At 38.8% G+C, this 12,363-nt stretch overlaps 1 pseudogene; it reads right to left on the bottom strand.

The window, feature by feature from the left end:
- Window positions 1-2,518: 2,518 nt before the first annotated feature.
- Window positions 2,519-3,781, bottom strand: LOC110121923 (immunoglobulin-binding protein 1 pseudogene; annotated as a pseudogene).
- Window positions 3,782-12,363: the final 8,582 nt, after the last annotated feature.

Raw genomic sequence — 12,363 nt, 5'->3', positions numbered from 1 at the left:
AAGTTCTCAAAGCCATCTTTTTTGGGGGGTTTAAGGAGGCTTCATTACATAAACATGATTGAGTCAATCATTAGCCATGAACATTTATTCACACTCCAGCTCCTTTTCCACCCCCTTTACCTCCTACCCACAGGTCAGGGTGGGAAGTGGAGATGAAAGTTCCAACCTTAAAATCACATGGTTCTCCTGGCTACCAACACCCTAAGTCCTAAAGTCACTTTATTAACATAATAAAAGACACTTTTGTCACTCTTATTACTTAAGAAATTCCAAGTTTCAGGAGCTCTGTGCCAGAAATGAGGAATGAAGACCAAATATTTATTTCTTACTGTGTGTTGTGTGTGTATGTGCTAAGTCGTGTCCGATTATTTGCAACCCTATGGACTAACTGTCCATGGCTCCTCTGTCCATGGAATTTTTCAGACAGGAATACTGGAGTATGTTGCCATTTTCTTTTCCAGGGGATCTTCCCAACCCAGGGATCAAACCCCCATCTCCTACATCTCCTGCACACAGGCAAATTCTTTACCGCTTGAGCCACTGGTGAAACCCTAAGTCACAATATCAAAACAGCACTAAAATATTCATTCAGGAAGTATTGAGCATTTATTTTGTTTCAGGTTCTGTCATACTGACAGCGATTCTGAAAAAAAGAACCGACCAACGCCCTGCCTTACGGTGCTTATATTCTAGAAGGAAGATAGGAAATAAGCAAATAAAAATATATATTAAGTCTGGAGGAGTTCAATGAATAAAAATAAAACAAAGCAAAGGAATAGAGAGAGGAGAAGGCTGTGTGGAATGAAGTGGCCAGAGAAGCACATATGAACAGAGATCTGGTAGATATAAGTAAGGAAGGAGTCAGCAACCTGTGAGTCAAATTTGACGAGCTAGCTGCCTATTTTTGTACAGCTCAAAGAGCTAAGGGGCTTCCCAGGTAGTGCTAGTGGTAAAAAACCACCTGGTTTTTACATTTTTAAATGGTTTAAAATTTCTTGGAAAAATATTGCATATGTGAAATTCATAAGCAGTTCAAATTTGTGTCCAAAAATAAAGATATATTGGAGCCATGCATTTATGTATTGTCTATGATTGCTTTTGCACTATCACAGCAGAGTTGAGTAGTTGCAACAGAGATGATAGGGCCACAAAGTATAAAATAGTGATTCTCTGACCTTTTATGGAAAATGTCAATCCTTGATCTAAGGGAGCAAGCACTGCCAATATGTATGAGAATAATGCTTGGCAGAGAGAATGGCAGAAGCAAAGTCTAGGACTATTCAGTTCAGTTCAGTCACTCAGTCGTGTCCGATTCTTTGTGACCCCATGGACTGAAGCAGGCCAGGCTTCCCTGTCCATCACCAAATCCCAAAGTTTACTCAAACTCATGTCCATTGAGTTGGTGATGCCATCCAACCATCTCATCCTCTGTCGTCCCCTTCTCCTCCTTCCTTAAATCTTTCCCAGCATCAGGGTCTTTCCAAACGAGTCAGTTCTTCGCATCAGGTGGCCAAAGTATTGGAGTTTCAGCTTCAACATCAGTCCTTCCAATGAATATTCAGGACTGATTTCCTTTAGGATGGACTTGGTTGGATCTCCTTGCAGTCCAAGGGACTCTCAAGAGTCTTCTCCAACACCACAGTTCAAAAGCATCAATTCTTCAGCACTCAGCTTTCCTTATTGTCCAACTCTCACATCCATACATGACTACTAGAAAAACGATAGCTTTGACTAGACAGACCTTTTTTGGCAAAGTAATGTCTCTGCTTTTTAATATGCTGTCTAGGTTGGTCATACCTTTTCTTCCAAGGAGCAAGCATCTGTTAATTTCATGGCTGCAGTCACCATCTGCAGTGATTTTGGAGCCCCAAAAATAAAGTCTCTCACTGTTTCCCCATTTATTTGCCGTGAAGTGATGAGACCAGAGTAAACTCCGGGAGTTGGTGATGGACAGGGAGGCCTGGCATGCTGTGATTCATGGGGTTGCAAAGAGTCGGACACGACTGAGCAACTGAACTGAACTGAACTGATGAGACCAGAAGCCATGATCTTAGTTTTCTGAATGGTGAGTTTTAAGTCAACTTTCTCACTCTCCTTTCACTTTCATGAAGAGGCTCTTTAGTTCTTCTTTGGTTTCTGCCATAAGGGTGGTGTCATCTGCATATCTGAGGTTATTGATATTTCTCCCAGCAATTTTGATTCCAGCTTGTGCTTCATCTAGCCCAGCATTTCTCAGGATGTACTCTGCATGTAAGTTAAATAAGCAGGGTGACAATATACAGCCCTGACGTACTCCTTTCCCTATTTGGAACCAGGCTAGGACTGTGGTTAACTGTAATCAAAGAACTGCACAGGGGACTTCCCTGGCAGTCCAGTGGTTAGTCAAGATTGCCTTCCAATGCAGGAGGTTCGGGTTGGATCCCTGGTGGGGGACCTACAATCCCACATGTCTCAGGGCCAAAAAAAAAACAGAAGCAATATTGCAACAAGTTCAATAAAGAATTTTTTTTGATAGAAGGGACTTCTATTTTTTTTAAAGATAATTCATACAGCCATTGATTGATTATACAGAGCCATTTCTCAGTCCTCTTTTCTTTCCACTTAAGAAAATTAAAAAAATAAATAAATAAAATTAAAACATACAATGATGAGAATGATTAATGCCAAAACAAGATTTCTGGCTTATCATTTAGGGTACAAAGACATACTTCATTGTCCTTGGCGGGGAAGATGTAAGCCTCTGTTGTCCTGTCTTGCTGTTGGGAGGCTAACCCATGTTCTGCCGGTTGCCATAGCCTCTAGGATGGGTGTCCTTCCAGTCATCCCACTCCTGAGCTCTGCGGACTGCCTGCTCATCATCCTCTTCCTCCTCATGATCTTCTTGTTGCTGAGCTGCTCTTTTGAACTCTGACATTGTCTTGGCTATTCCCTGATCTGGTAATGCTCCAAATTTCTGATGCTGTTCATACCAGTCATTCACTGTCATAGATGCCAGACTTGGATAGCCAGCTCCAAATACTTGGGCTTGGGCCATGTTCCGAGTGAGAACAAATGGTTTCATTGGAGGCCTGTCGTGACGAGATGACTGAGAAGTTGATGCCTCTTTTGTGGAGTCTTTTTCTCTCAAGATCTTTATCTCCTGGTCAATGCTCTCAATCTCTTCTAAGCTGATACCAATCCACCTTCGGAGGTGAAGGAGGTAATATTCACGAACATGCTCATCATCTGCTTGACCACTTTCCACAGCAGATTTCAATGCAGACAACCTATGCTCCACCTCCTTCTTCTGCTTGTATCTCTCTATTTTAGCCTGTCTCTGAGATGCCATAGTAACGATGCTGGGATAGGCCATGGAGGAATTAGCAGTGTTATTTTCAGCTGAGTTGGTCTTGGTTTTGGGCAGCTCAAACTCTGCCACATGATAGTACTGGCACTGAGTTAAGTAGTTTAAAAAGTGTTCTCGAGCCCACAGCAAATTATCTAGGCGCTTGTTGGGATTGACTTGTTTCATGGTGAACGCTCCTTGAAATGCTGGCACCATCAGGTACTTCAGGTCAGTGGACGCGATCTCCTCCAAATCTTCATTTTGGCTGAACAAGTCGAGCTGCAACAACATTTCAGCAGCCTTCTTCAGGAGACCCAGGCCCTTGAACACCTTATCTTGGATTATTCGGGAGCTGGTGGGTTCAGTTGCAATTTCCACTTCGTCCAAAAGCTGCTTGCTGGTTTCGAACAGCTCGGGGAGCCGAGGTAGCAGTAACTTGTCTTCAGCTGCTGCCATCTTAGGGAGGGAGGAACCCAGAAAAGAAGAATTTTTTAAAAGAATTGCACACAAGGCTGGAAGGCAGGGAAGGAGAAGGGGACTGGTAGGAAACGCTATCAGGAAGGAAACTATGAAGCCAGATTTTCTTGGGGTAAAGATTTTAAATGAGATGGGAAGCCACTTGGGGGTTTGAAAGTGGACTGACATGATCTGAAGCTGGCTAGATAATAGACTGGAAGGCCAGGTTCTTACTGTACATCCCAACGGATAGAGAAAAATAGTGTCTTTATTAATGCTAGTTTGTAGCTGCAGTTTAACATTTCCTTCAGCTATGAAAACAGCCAACAAAACACAATGACTGTCACCAGCAGAAATCACAAATACTTTCACATCAAATCACAGTTGTAATTATCTTGAAATATCACATTAATATTTCCACTTAGAAAATTATTACTACACCTTCTAGTAACGTGTGTGTGTGTGCTCAGTCACTTAGTCATGTCCGACTCTTTGTGACCCAATGGACTACAGCCCACCAGACTCCTCAGTCCATGGGATTCTCCAGGCAAGAATACTGGAGTGGGTTGCCATGCCCTCCTCCAGGGTATCTTCCCGACCCAGGGATCCAACCACATCTCCTGCATCTCCTGCCGTGCAGGTGGATTCTTTACCACTGAGCCACCAGGGAAGCCCATACCTTCTACTACATCTTATTTAATATGTTGATAAAGAAACATATATAACATAGATTATTTAATATAAAATATATACTATACATATATATAATATATATACATGTTACTATATCATAATTTTTTAGATATTTTAATAATTGTGTTTCAGAGGAACTTGTTTCCTATTTAATACAGTGTGTTTTATGTATTTAAAAACATTATTCTGGAGTCCATATACTTGATCAGGCTACCAAAGAGCTCCAGGGCCCCAGCAAGGCTAGGAATGGAATTAGAGAGAAACATTAGAAGGATTAAGTTAGAGAAGGACAAAGTAGGTGGGTCCAAAGTAATTATTTTAATCTACCTGTCACATAGTAATCACTGAATATATGTTAATTATTATTGTCATTATTAAAATGTTGATGTTTTGTGGTCTGTTACCTGTGTGTGATGTATGCTACTTTGTGATCTGCATTTTTCACTAAAAAATAGATTTGCAATTTCTTATCTCTGCACATTTTTAATATCATTTTAATGGTCACTTTAATTACAGAGGTGTATTGTTATTTATTCAATTAATCCTCAATTATAGGACTATGCATTCTTATCTTTCATGTTATAAAAAAATTATAAACACCAACATTAAATTTTTGCACATCCATGATGATTTCCTTAGGATAGATTCTAAAATTGGAACCAAGATGCATTATTCAGTGTACTACATGCATTCCTCAGTATACTCAGCGTACAATTCAGTCCCTCGAACCTGTGACGATTCCCACTTCAGCCTCCCTTCTAGTTGGGATTTCATCTATCCTTCTTGGCTCACAAATACATGAGCAGCTATTTGCGTTAACCCTCTTGGATTAACCCAAGCCTCCGAAGTTTCCACAGACATACACACACAGCCTTTGGTCTTTTGACTTTTATACAGAATTAAAGCGACAGGCAGAGAAGGCAATGGCACCCCACTCCAGTACTCTTGCCTGGAAAACCGTCCATGGGGTCGCAAAGAGTCGGACACGACTGAGCAACTTCACTTCACTCACTTCATACTTTATCACTGGAAAAGGAAATGGCAACCCACTCCAGTATTCTTGCCTGGAGAATCCCATGGACGGAGGAGTCCGGCGGGCCGGGGTCCATGGGGTCGCAGAGAGTCGCCACGGCTGAAGTGACAGAGCACGAGCAAAGCAGCAGGAAGGAAATCGCTGGAAACAGGAACTAAATTCCTACCGTCCACTGGGTGGCAGTATTTCCCAAATGTTGGGAAGATTGGGGTGAAATAAGTACCTTCTGTTATTTGAGGAGTATTTTCCATGTAAACCTAATCCTATGAAGTGTTGTCCAGTGTCGCATGAGTGGAAAGAAGTAGGACTGTTTCAGCAAAAACTTACTAGGTCAGTACTGTGGTATGGTATTTCTAGAAGTTTATTTTGAGGATTGCTTTTAAAAGCTTGTAATGTTAATTTTTCTCATTAAAAAAATGGAAGAATTTTTAATAGAGAAAAATCACATATATTTTTATTAATATAACCTGTTAGCATATTATATTCCTTTCTGGAATAACAACAAAAACAATTGACATAAATATGGTCAATTAATTTTGACATCTGAGCCAATAATATACAATGGGGAAAGAATACTCTGTTTCATAAATGGTGTTGGGAAAACTGGACAGCAACATGCAAAAGAATGAAACTGAGCCACAGTCTTATGCCAAATACAAAAATTAACTCTAAAAGGATTAGAGACTTGAATGTTAAGACCTGAAACCATAAAACTCCTAATAGAAGAGTGGTTTTGGTGATGATCTTTTGAATTTGACATAAAAAGTAAAGACAACAAAAGTAAAAATGATAAATGGGGCTTCACCAAACTAGAAAGCTTCTGCACAGCAAAAGGAACCATCAATAAAGTGAAAAGGCAACCTACTAAATAGAAGAAAATATTTGCAAATCATATGTCTGATAAGGTGTTAATATCCAAAATATATGAAGAATTCATGCAACTCAATGACAAAAAAAAGTAATAATAATAATCTAATTGAAAAATGGGCAGAGAATCTGAATAGACATTATTCCAACAAAGGTAAACAAATGGCCAGAGGTACATGAAAAATTGCTCAGCATTACCAGTCATCAGGGAAATTTAAATCAAAACTGAAATGAGACATCATCTGACACCTGTTACAATGGCTATTATTAAAAAGCGAGTGTTGGAGAGGATGTGGAGTCAAGGAAACCCTTGTGCACTGTTGGTAGAAATGCAAATTTGTACAGCCACTATGGAAAGCAGTATGGAGGTTCCTTTAAAAATTAAAAATAGAACTACCATATGGCCCAGCATTTCATTTCTAAGTATTTACCTGAGGAAAACAGAGACACTAACTTGAAAAGATATATACATCCCTGTATTCATTGCAGCATTATTTACAATGGCTCAGATATGGAAACAACCTCAGTGCTATCAGCAAATGAATGGATAAAGAAGATGTAGTATATACATATATACACAAATTGAATATTATTCAGCTATAAAAAAGAAATAAATTTGCCACTTGTGATAACATGGATGGACCTTGCGGGTATTATGCTAAGGGAAATAAGTCAGAAAAATACAAATATGGTATGATCTCAGTTATATGTGGAGTCTTAAAACAACCACAACCTCAACCAAGCTCATAGATACAGAGAACAGATTGGTAATTGCCAGGGGTGGGGAGTGGGGAAAAACAGGTAAAGGGATTCAAAAAGTACAAATTTCCAGTTGTAAAATAAATAACTAATGGGGATCTAATGTACAGCTTGGTGACCATAATTAATAACACTGTATTGACAATTTGAAAGTTGCTAAGATAGTAAATCTTAGGAGTCCTCTTTACAAGAAAAAAATTCTGTAATTATGTGTGGTGATGAGTGCTAACCAGTCTTATCACGGTAATCTTTTTGCCATGTATACAAATATTGAATCATTGTAGTGTACACCTGAAACTAATGTTTTATGTCAGCTATTTATACCATAAATAAATAAAACCAAATAAATCCTGCTGAGAGAATACAGCTGTATCTTGAGCCAACAACCGGATGTGGATCTTACTATTTAGCATGGTCTAGTTCATTTATAACAACCAGAAAAGACCTTTAATCACTCATTTCTAGTTACTCTGAAGAAAGCCTTTTGCAGAACTGTTTTAACTAAAATTGTACCAGCATCTGGTGAGGAACACACACGTATTCAGTACTGGCTTGGGTAAAGGTACTCCATCACTTCATACTGTGGGAAAGGATTAAAGACACCAAGCTCGGTACTTGAAAGGTCACCTCTATATCACAGAAGTCCACGTGTAGCTGAGCTCACTCCACCAGCTTTAAGCATGATGGCTATTCTTTCTCTAAAGTAATCTTCGGATGTAAAAGAAGTCTCAATGTTTAAAAGACTATCTCAAAAGTTAAGAATAATATTTGGATGACTTAAGTGGCTTGAATAAAGGATATGTAAAGTTTGGCCCTCTAAAAGTCATTATCTAGCTGTTACAAGTATGTAGAAATACAATAGCATTTCACTATTGACCTTGCCTTCTGAAACAACCTTGCTAACATCTCTTATTCCATTTTTCAAAAACAGAATCCATTGGTTTTTCTAAATACACAATTGTGTCATTTATGAAAAATGTGCCATTATTTGCTTTTCATTTACATCAGAAATTTTAGCCTAAATTAATTTGTATTTCATATCCAGACAGTGTAGTTTTCAGGTTGTCTGATGCAAAGAAATTTGGCAATATAAAATATTCATATTCTTTGACTCAGCAAATTCCCTCCTAGAAAACTACCAAGAAAATAAATTCTTAAAAAATTTATATACTTGGGCCTTCCCTGGTGGTCCAGGGAAGAATCTGCCTGCCAATACAGGGGATGTGGGTTCCATTCCTAGTCAAGGAAGATTTCCACATGCCTCAGAGCAGCTAAGCCTGCACACAACTACCGAGTTCTTGCTCTAAAGCCCCATGAGCTACAACTACTGAAGCCTACATTCCACAGCAAGAGAAGCCACCTCAATGAAAAGCCCGTGCACTGCAACTAGTAGCCTGGTACTCGTTGCCACTAGAGAAAGTCCTCGAGCAGCAATCAAGATTCAGGGCAGCCATAAATAAATAAATAAACTGCTATGGAATCACAGTGTTAATATTTTTAAAAATGATACACCCAATTTATGTCTACTCAATTAGTAGATATTAAAAATGAGATTATAACAGCTTCTGGTTTGGTGAATGCATGGAGATTTGGAGACAGTGGTGCTCTCAGAGAGCATGGAAGCTTCACACTCCTTCCCCGTTCCTTGCCCTATGCATTTCTTCCATTTGGCTATTCCTGAGTTTCATCCTTTTGAAAAACTGGTAATCTCATCTCACTCTATGATGTTTAGCAGTGAATATCAATGTTACCATGGAAGCTACAGCTAAAAATAACCTTGGAGGACACCTGCTCTGACTCATTGCCACGATGATTAAAAGCTGCTGAGCGATGTTGCTGCCCAGTCATCTCTGCACCTGGAGGAAGCCCTGAGCCTCTCACAGCATGGAGGTGGAGCTGCAAAATTACTCTGAAGCTAAGCATCTCAAAGTTGAAGCAACCCTAGTGGTCATCTCCTGTGATTTTCCATTTTATTACAATATTCCTCATAGCAAGACAACCATCCTCTGTTTGAACACTCCAAGGACAGGGAGTTCTCTCTTTCTCACGAGCAACTCTTATCATTCAACAGCTCTAATCGTTAAAATGCCTACAGTCATGTGGTCTCAAAGTATACCTCTGAATAACGTGAGTCATTTTGTCTTTTAGTCTTGTACAAAGAAAGTCTATACGGTAATGCTTCCAATATTTGAATTTAGTTGTTAAAGAGTAAGTCTTTATTAAAAAAAAAAAAGTCTCTCCAATCTTTAAATTTTCCATTTAAGTTCTTCATTATCCTTACATAAGTTCTTGTTTTTCCATGTCCATTTTAAGAAGGCAAAAACTGGAATAATTTGATGTGGCATAACCAAGAAAAGTAGAACTAATCTAAGTACCACACTGGTATTAGAAGAGTCTAAAATAGCATTTCCTTATTTTGAGCAGCTCCATCACACTTGTGGTTCATTTAGGACTTGTGTCTGCTTTTAAATTTTAAAAATGAGATTATAAAAAGTGGGGCTGTTAAGATACTTTCAGATGAATGCATCAGTACTATGCTGTGTTAAGTGGCTTCAGTCTGTCTGACTCTTTGAGACCCTGTGGACTGTAGCCTGCCAGGCTTCTCTGTCCATGGGATTCTCCAGGCAAGAATACTAGAGTAGGTTGCCATTGCTCTCCTCCAGGGAATGCATCAGTATACCCAGCTAAATGTGGCTTAAACTTCAAATAAGATATTTTTTTCACATAACAAAAAAGACCAGAGGGAAGACAATTTGAGATCTACTAAGTTTTTTTTTTAACTAACTAGATGATTTGTATGTTCACTAAAATTTGAGAAACACTGTAGCCTGAGATACTTCCCCTTAACTCACATTGACGTGGCTTGTTATCAGGAATGAAATTACTGATGGTTCTCAATCCTGTCCAGACATTTGAATCACCTTGGGAAATATTTGCCAACTTCAAGACCACCAAGATTTTCCTCTATGTTGTCTTCTCAAATTTTATAGTTTTACTAAAATTAGAGCTACAGTGCGACCCTGCAATCCCACTCCCGTGCATATATCTGGAAAAAAATATGATCCAGAAGGATACATGCACCCATGTTCACTGCAGCACTGTTTACAATAGCCAAGACATGGAAGCAACCCACATGGCCATCAACAGAGGAATGGATAAAGAAGATGTGGTACACATATACAATCATGTGTATATGATAATGGCTGAATGATTATGTGTATATGATTATGGCCGAATATTATTCGGTCATTAAAAAGAATGAAATAATGCCATTTGCAGCAACATGGATAGACTTAGAGATTGTCATACCGAGTAAAATAAGTCAGACAGAGAAGGATAAATTTGTATGATCTCTCTTCTATGTGGAATCTAAAAAAAAAAATGATACAAATGAGCTTACTTATAAAATAGAGACTCAGACTCAAAGGATGATCCTTGCCAGGGGGAAAGATGAGGAGAAGGGATAGTTAGAGACTTTGGGATAGACAGGTACACATTGCTATATTTAAAATGGATAACCAACAAGGACCTACTGTGTAGTACAGGGAACTCTGCTCAATGTTATTTGGCAGCCTGGATGAAAGGGGAGTTAGGAGGAGAATGGATACATGTATATGTATGGCTGAGTCCCTTTGCTGTCAACCTGAAACCATCACAACATTGTTAATCTGCTATACCCCAATACAAAATTTAAAAAAAGATTTAAAGGAGCTAACAAAATAAATTTTCATAGTTATAGCTTTTACATTTAGGTCTGTGATCCATTTTGAGTTAAAAACTATGTGAAATTCAAGGATTTATGTTTTGAGTTTTTTGTGTTGTTGTTCTTTTCATTTCGGTTCTTTTTTTTAAACCCATACCTATGTAACTACAACTCCAAAATCACAAGCTATAAAAGAAAAAAAATCCATAATTGGACTTAATCAAAATTAAAATCTTTTGCCTCTCAAGAGACACTGTTAAGAAAATGAAAAAGCAAAAGTCACTAATTGGAAAACAAAAATGTTGAGAAAGAAATCAGACAAATCAGAAAGGAGGAGTATTGTAATTTTGCAAGGCAATTGTTCAATGACATGAAAAAAGAACAAGCGGATACTCTAGATTAAAGAAACTTCAAAGACCTAATAATCAAATGATTTGAGTAAATCAACCATAAAAGACACACTGGGAACATCTGGGAAAATTTAAATATAGACTGAGTATTAATCAGTTTTTCTTCAAGTTAAGTTTTTTTGCCCAACAAATTGCAAACCATTACATTTGTAAAATAAAACAAAATTTAATCACTAGAAAAATGATGTGAAAGAAAGATGTACAACAAATGTCTATAGTTTTTATTATTATTAGAGTCAATAGACATAAAATTATCTTATGAAACTGTTATGCTTATTCTCAATTTCTTTACTTATTTCTTCACAGACAGGTAGTAGTTTATGGACCAGCATAGTGACCCACACATCACATTTTGTGCAGGACTTTATTGGATGATATTAAGGAATTACTACTAATTATTTCTCTGACTTCCAGAAATGCCCATGGCCACTGACCCAACATCCAGCATGAGGGGAAGTTTGATGAAAAAGACAAAAGGTCTCAACCAATTGTGTTTTAAAACTCATTCAGATTTTTACAAAAGTATAAGGCTACAGGCTTTCCTGATGGCTCAGCAGGTAAAGAATCCACCTGCAGTGCCAGAAACACTAGAGACACTAGCTCGTTCCCTGGCTCAGGAAGATGCCCTGGAGAAGGAACTAGCAACCCACTCCAGTATTCTTGCTGGGAAATCCCAGGGACAGAGCAGTCTGGGGGACTACAGTCCATGGGGTCAAAAAGAGTTGGACACGACTGAGACTCAGCACAGCGTGTGAACAAAAGCTGAAGGTGTTCCCCTGAGAAGTCTGTACAAGTCTAGGCATGCTCCACTGGCTTCACACCCAATCTGTCCTTAAGTGTAACTAACAATGCTTTGACTGGAAGTAGGACAAAATAGCTATTTGTTTATGTTTTGCCGCTGACCCTGCTGAGAGAATCTATGTACCTCTTCTTCCCCCAGGTCACCCTAATGACAAGAAACAGCAGAAATGGGGAATTTCCTAGTGGTCCAGTGGGTAGGACGCTGTGCTTTCACTCCCAGGGCCCGGGTTCAAGCCCTGATCAGGGAACTAAGTTTCCCCAAGCCACAGGACATGGCCAAAAATAAAAGTAAGACCAGAAATGAGACAGAAATCTT

Source organism: Odocoileus virginianus, chromosome 6 (assembly GCF_023699985.2).
Source record: "Odocoileus virginianus isolate 20LAN1187 ecotype Illinois chromosome 6, Ovbor_1.2, whole genome shotgun sequence".
In the NCBI taxonomy this organism is placed as follows: Eukaryota; Metazoa; Chordata; class Mammalia; order Artiodactyla; family Cervidae; genus Odocoileus; species Odocoileus virginianus.
Note: the sequence above shows the minus strand (reverse complement) of the source record. Positions and strands in the feature narration are given on the sequence as shown.